Source organism: Cebus imitator, unplaced genomic scaffold (genome assembly GCF_001604975.1).
Source record: "Cebus imitator isolate Cc_AM_T3 unplaced genomic scaffold, Cebus_imitator-1.0 Scaffold233, whole genome shotgun sequence".
In the NCBI taxonomy this organism is placed as follows: Eukaryota; Metazoa; Chordata; class Mammalia; order Primates; family Cebidae; genus Cebus; species Cebus imitator.
In genome coordinates, this window is record NW_016107548.1 from 3067646 (window position 1) to 3075448 (window position 7803).

General features: G+C 38.6%; 2 pseudogenes across 1 annotated transcript; both read left to right on the forward strand.

Annotated features, from left to right (window-relative positions):
* Positions 1–1911: 1911 nt before the first annotated feature.
* Positions 1912–2271, forward strand: LOC108281914 (annotated as a pseudogene). Its single transcript, XR_001816203.2, has one exon. The product of XR_001816203.2 is annotated as an NADH dehydrogenase [ubiquinone] 1 alpha subcomplex subunit 1-like (transcript).
* A 1948-nt stretch (positions 2272–4219) lies between these two features.
* LOC108281894 lies at positions 4220–4685 on the forward strand (annotated as a pseudogene).
* Positions 4686–7803: the final 3118 nt, after the last annotated feature.

Here is a 7803-nt window from a genome sequence, read left to right on the forward strand (position 1 = left end):
CAACGTTGCCAAGATGAGTATTCTCTCCCAACTGAATAGATCCCATACAATTCCTATCAAAATTCCAGCATACATTTGTGCAGAACTTGACAAAATGATCCTAAAATTTATATTGAATTATTAAGGCCATGAATAGCTAAATAAATTTTGCAAAAGAAGAGCAAATTTGGAGGCCTTTAACTTCCTAACTTCAAAACTTACTGTAAAGCTAAAATACAATTATGAAGACAGTGTGGTCTGGCATGAGAAAAGATGTATGGATCCAGAGAACAGAACTGACCATCCAGAAAATAAATTCTTTTATTTACAGCCAATTTACTTTCAACAAAAGTGCTAAGAGGGCTCCTTGGGTAAAGGATAGCCCTTTTAACCAATGGTGGTGAGACAATTTGGTATCCACATGCAAGAAGATGAGCTTTAACCCTCATCGCATGCCATACACAAAAATTAACTCAAAATGGATCACAGACTTACACATAAGAGCTTAAACAATACAACTTTTAGAAGATGGCAGGAGAAAACCCTCAAGACCTTGGGCAAGGCAAAAATTTCTTAGATATAACACCAAAGGCAAAATTCAACACCATTTCACATGCAGCACAATGGCTATAATAAAAAGGACAGTAACAAATGTTGTCAAGAATGTGGAAAAATGGGAACACTTATACATTGCTACTAGGGACATAAAATGGTGAAGCCACCTTGAAAAACAGTTTGGCAGTTTCTTAACAAGTTAAACATAAATTTTTCATATAATCCAGCAAGTTGCACTTTTAGGTATCTACCCAAGAGAAATGAAAATAGATTGAAATGCCCTCATTTTCTGGGGTGCCACCTGAAGTTCTTTGTCTCACAGCTGAGAAAATCAAGGACACGTACACACCGAGGGTGAGGTTAGAGCAGAAGCTTAATAAGTCGAAGAAAGTGGAAAAGTTCTCTGCCGCAGAGAAGGGTCCTGAAAAACTGTTGCTGTTTATCACCGTTTGATACAGAGGCTTTTAGAAGAAACCAGTGAGGGTTGAATGTCTCATTTGCATAATGCATGAATTTCTGGTAGCCCCACCCCATCCTCCTAGTGCGCCTGTAAGTTCTTAGCTTGAGTTACTCCACATTGCTTTGTTCCCCTTACTGTGCACGTGTCAGGGGATAGAATTTTCCACTGGAGGCATGTCTAGGCAAGTCTCCTGTGTAGATTTTCTTATCTGCAAGACTGTGGGCATGTCTCAGGCAAGCCCCACTGTGCAAGGTCCCTTATATCTGTGCCTGCAGGCAGTTCTTTTGTTTGAAAGAACTCAACCCAGGACTCTTCTAAACTGCCTGCCTGACAGGTTTCTTCCTTCCTCCTCTCTCAATATGTCCAAAGACTTATACATAAATGTTGCTAGCAGTAGTATTCAAAATTGCCAAAATTTAGAAACAATGTAAATGTCTATAAACTGTTGAATGAATAGACAATATAAGGTAAGCCCATATAATGGGATATTATTCAACAATAAAAATAAATTATGAGATTCATACTATGATTTTGGTGAACTTCAAAATCTAATATTCTAAATGGCAAAGGTTGCACACTTGGTAAACTTACTAAAAAAAAAATTTTTTTTTTTTGAGACAGGGCCCTAACACTTCACCCAGGCTGGAGTGCAGTGGTGTGGTCATGGCTCACTGCAGTCTTGACCTCCTGGGTTCAAGTGATCCTCCCACCTCAGGCTCTCTAACAGCTGGGACCACAGGTGTGTGCAACCATGCTCAGCTAGTTTTTCTATTATAAGAAATATTTTGGCTGGTCCGAGTGCAGTGGTGTTTACAACTAATTGATCACAACCAGTTACAGATTTCTTTGTTCCTTCTCCACTCCCACTGCTTCACTTGACTAGCCTTAAAAAATAAATAAATAAATAGAGGGGTTTGGCCTAGGTAACCGGGCAGAGATGGGGTTCGAGATGCTCCCTGGACTCGCCGCCATGGGCGTGTGCTTGCTTATTCCAGGAGTGTCTACTGCGTACATCCACAGGTTCACTAACGGCGGCAAGGAGAAAAGGGTTGCTCATGTATCCATGGAATTTGATGGAAAGAGATAGGCACATCTCTGGAGCTGATCTTTACTATAAGCCAAAGGGTTTGGAGAACATTGATTAAAGAAGCATTTTCCTGATTGATGAAAAAAATAACTCAGTTATGGTCATCCACCCCTGCTAGAAGATTATACAGTATATTATGTAGCATGCAGTGTGTTATGTAGTGCTTAATAAAAATAAAATGAAAATAAATAAATAAATAAATATTTTAACTGTGTACTTGGAATAGATAAATTATATATGTAAAATGTGCTTCAATAAAGTAATGGCTCTTTAAAAAAAAAAAAAAAAACAGTAAAATGAGACCACACAGCTTTTGAAAACTAACCTACTTTTTTAAAAACATGGTTTGCCTAGGCATTGGAAGGTCACACCTGTAATCTCAGTACTTTGGGAGGCCAAAGCGGGCGGGCTACCCGTGGTCAGGAGTACGAGACCAGCCTGGCCAACATGATAAAACCCTGTCTCTACTAAAAATACAAAAAAAAATTTAGCAAGGTGTGGTGGCGGGCACCTGTGATCCCAACTACTCAGAAGACTGAGGCAGGAGAATTGCTTGAATCTGGGAGGCAGAGGTTGCGGGGAGCCAAGATTGCACCGCTGCACTCAAGCCTGGGTGACAGAGTGAGACTCTGTCTCAAACAAATAAAAGTTTTAAAAATGGTTGATCTTCTCACCAGTGAGTATTGAGTGGGCATGGGGTTGGGGTGGCTTACAGGGCCTGCTTATGCGAAGATGTGTCTTCAAAAGTAATTTATAATGTGCAATGCAAAGGACTGAGGGAAACTGAGCAAAATTCTTTTGACTGTTGGGAATACTCAGAAGAGGGAGTGAGAGAGCACCGACAACATGGAATAAAAGAAGCTAAGAAGAGTGTTCCCATCTTGCCTGCCCTCAGGCAGAAAGAGGATAAAGAGCGAAGCCCAAATCCCTGTGCACGGAGCCCGACCTGGCCAGCATAAGTCTCTGCTCTCCCCTCCAGCCTGGCAGAGAGCCAGACAGTGAATGTACACGGTGCATAAGCACTTGCCTTTGATGTTCTGAGCTTGCCACGGGGCAAAAGATGTGGGGGCCTGGGGAGGGCAGTATTCAGAAGGAAAGAAAAAAAAAATCCAATTTTCTCAGGCAGAGAAAAATAATCGCTGGTTACATAACGTTGTTTGCAGCTAGAAGTTATTAGAAAAGTGGTGGTAAAGTGTGGTTACAGAAAATTAAATATTGATAAAAAGAGAAAAATAGTTGTTGTGGGAAAAATTTTACTTCTCTGTACAAAAGAAATCAATACTTGCTTGGATTTTAACACGGTTCCTTGCTTTAGGATTCCTTTTCCTGTGCTATTTCTTGCGTGCAGTCTTGTGTGTCTGTCCCTTAAGGAAGGAAGCTCTGACCAGGCATGTGCTGCTGAGAGCTGGGCAACTGGACCCTAATAGGGCTTTCCCACTCACCCCAAACCAGAGTAGCATTGGCTTAGCGTTAAGGAAACCATAAATCAATGTTATAATTAAAGATTGGGGTCTCCTTCCATGGCTCAAAGCCAGTGAGCAGAATTAGATGGCCAATTCTTTCTCTCACTCTTTTTCTTTTCTTTCTTTTTTCTTTGAGATGGAGCCACACTCCGTCGCCCAAGCTGGAGTGCTTTGGTATGATCTCGGCTCACTGCAACCTCTGCCTCCCAGGTTCAAGAGATTCTCCGCCTCAGCCTCCTGAGTAGCTGTGATTGCAGGCGTGCACCACCATCCCCAGCTAATTTTTGTATTTTTAGTAGAGAAGGGGTTTCACCATCTTGGTCAGGCTGGTCTCGAACTCCTGACCTTGTGATCCGTCAGCCTCAGCTTCCCAAAGTGCTGGGATTACAGGCGTGAGCTACTGCATCTGGCCATAGATGGTCTGTTCTTTAGCTCATCCCAGCCTCAGAGGCAGGAGTCAGCAGAGCAGTGGCTGAACAAACCACAGGAATCCTCAAGCCTGTAACCAGTGCGTGGGGCAAAGCCCTGGGATCTATCTATTCTGGTTTTCAGCGCTATAGATCCATGCTATAAAAATCTGTCCAATGCAATCTGCATTCCGTCACACCTTGCACTAAGGTCTAGTTGGTATACTAAGAGTTGACATCCCACAGCAAACAGCCCTCACGCAGCAGGATGCTGGAAAGGGCTTGTCAATCTATAAAGATTTCTTTTGAGCCACTGGACGGCGGTGTGAGCGGGGCAAGCGCGGAAGACCAGGGACGCGCATCGGACCGAGCAGTTAGAGCCGCCTGGCCTGGGGCGGACCCGTCAGGGGTTCCCCAGTTGGTAGTCCCTGTGGGGCTGTGTTTTCCTTGTCCCGGGGAGTCCGCGCCTCCCACGCCTGACCTTGAAAAGAGCAAAGCTTGCCGAGGCTGCAGGGAGAAGACAAAAAGAGGCTGCATCTCGGGGAATTTTGGATGCTCAATCTGTGCCAGAAAAGAGAAAGAAAAGGAAAAAATGGAAAAACAGATTGCTACATCTGGGCCCCCACCAGAAGGTGGACTTAGGTGGACAGTTTCATAAAGCAGAACGTGAAGAGAAGAGTCTACTGCCAATAACTGTTTATCTGCGATCAAGTGGACTTCCTCAATTTAATTTCTTCTCTTTGAATAAAGATTCAGACTTCGTAATATTATTGCACTTAAGTGCGATGCTTAAAAAAAACCTTTAATTTTCAAGCTTAGAAAATGGCTAGACTTTTCATTAAATACTAATTGTCCTACATTTGCTCTTCTGCAGCTAGTAGGTGATTTGCTATTTTTCTTAGTAGTTAAAAAATGGAACAAAATAGTAAATATACATACATTTCATGTAAAAATGTTCCATACACCTGTAAGATTAAAATTCGTAATTGTATTTTCATCCTTTATAAAATGATCTAACTACTTATATTTATGCTGCTTCGCCTTACATCTGTTTTTATTTCACTATATATGAAGATGTTTGATTAAACTTATGGACTTAGTGCCTTTAAACTGATCATCGGGGAAAATCTTGAAAAAATCATTTGAAGGGCTGATGTGAAGGAGCACTGTAAATTTTTATAACTTACTAAGCAATGAATATTTTTAGGCAGATGTTAGGTTTCTTCTAATTTAAGTTTATGTAGCTTATAAAATAACATACTATGTTTTACATTTATGATAAAGGGTTTTTTTTTCATTGTTGGCTGAATGTAAAAATATATATTAGTGATACCATCGGGGGCAGTGATGTTCTATTATATATTAGATTCAGCTCTGTAAAGATCTTTGTAGTAACTGAATGAGTTAAACTAATAAGCTGGATGGGTTATGAGTGGTAATATATTTGTCCGTATTTCATAAGTAGTGTTAATCTTGTCTACTTAAAAAGAGAATGATATAAGATTTATACAGATATTAAATTGTCAAGGCAAGTATGAATGTATGAAAAAGAAACAGTAGATACTGTACTTAAAAAAGGTTTACTTCAGGTATAAAAATATTGAGGTAATTCTATACAATGCATGTTCATAAACCTTTGCATTTTTGTTTATTAGAAACATGAATTTTATAGCATTTTTGGTTTCTCCTTATATAATACACTGAAATAAAATAATTGCTATTAGCTATTAAGGTTGATAACTCTTTTAAATGGCAAGGCCACATGTTGAGCCCTAAATTAGAATTTGCAGATATTAAGTGCCAATAGAAGTTATAAGTTAAATTGACCAAGTTTACTTGCTCTACACAAAGGAAATTGAGCCACTTTCTTCACCTATCCCTGCCACAAGACTTAAGTTATATTGTGGTGTATTGTACATGTTAATTTTAAAAAGTCTGAACTATTATATAATACAGACTTCTTGACTTCTCACTGAAAAATTATTTTTTTATTATGGTACGAAATATTCTGTGAATATCTAGGCAAAACATATGGTTAGTCTCAATGTCTTTATCCTTTAGAGGATTAATGCTGTTTTTGTTCATAAAGGATAGTGAAATCATTGAACTATATTTTAGAATGAAAATTTTTGATTTTATTAAAATGATTTTTTTCAAAGGAAAAGGAATGATTAATAGCTGAGTGCCTATGGAGCTAGAGCATAGCATCCTTGAACTGTGCAAATCCTTTCTCCCAATAGCAAGAACAATTTTGTCTTTAATACATCTTAAAGAATTGGGACTTGCATTCGTGTAAATGGCTTACTTCCACGGAATTATGTCCTATTTCTACAAGCAGTTTATACCCAAATGCCACGCTTATCTATTGTTAACCATTAATTATATTCAGATATATTTCTTTTTGGGAAAAGTGGGACATATTCCTTCCAACCATGGCTTGTCACCATGAGTGTAATCAGCTTTCTCCAAAACCACATGGGCTGTAGGGGCTAAGGACTGGGACCCGTATGTTAGGAACAGTGTTAGGAAAGGGCAAGGGAAAAGATGTGACTGGATACCTAATGAGAAACCAGTAATATATATATGTTATATAGGTGTGTGTGTACATATATATACACACACACACATATCCAGACATCTCTCTCATAAAGTAACCATCAGTTCCTATGAAAACCTTATGTGGAAGCCAATTTCTCATAGTTAATAATTTAGGAGAAAATTATTATGCTTAAAGTGTCACTTACAACCCCTAACCAAATTACCAAACTATAATTGGAATAGTAAAATGCATATATGTAACTATCATGATGTAAAATGCTTAAACCACTGCTGCTTAATACTAATCAAACATGCCTGCTGACGAAAGTTGTGAATTATTATACAGCCCCTTTGTAACATGCTGCATGTTTTTTAAAACATTTCTGTGTTTCTGTTTGTTCCACTGCTGGTATTTGGAATGTAATTTAACAGTTCCCACACATGGTTTGGTATAAATTCTGTATTGCCTTTTAGGGATATAGACATTTTTTTTTCTATGTAAAAAAAAAATTCTTTTAGGGGACCCCTATTCGGGATGGTGTAGATGGAACTGATGACTACTAAGAAAACATTACAAGAGCACAGAGAAGGGTTGACATAAGTAAGGATGAATCTCCCCAAGCTTCCATGCTAAGGGAACAAACTATTCAAGTTTGGGAGAAATATATTGTGTCCCTGACAGTGGATGGATCGTGATGCATAAGGTAATGTGTTCCCAACCCCAATTACCACAACAACAAAAAAAGGAGGAAAACAATAATGCAGTAGTACTAGTTCTGAGGTCAGGGAGATAGGCCATTTGCTGTGTCTTTGCATAAATGACTAAAAATTTTTTGAAACATCATCCCATGATGACAAAGACCACTCATTAAGGCTGTGGCAAGGGAGATTAATTATTGGATGCCTATATGCCAGGTGCTTTACAAATGTTAATGTTGCCTGGGCAATAGCAATGACTCTATTAGTAAACCCACACACAGACATGCACACATACTTTTCTGATTATAAGAGCATAGTTTCACCATTTTTAAAAAATAGATGTATGATAAAAAATAAAATGACCCATAATTCAGCCACCATTAAGATGTTATTCTTTTATATAGGTGTTTACAAGCATGTGTGTATTGATATTGTACTACATTCATGGCTTTGTAATTTCACTTTTGTTCCCAGTTGTAATGTGAATATTTTGAATAAATATTCTTACAGTGTAAATATTTTGAGTAAATATTCCCCAAGAGCATAAGCTGTGGCATCATCTTGTCATATAAATAATCATTCTCCTACTGTCATTTATTTCTCTTTTTTTTTTTT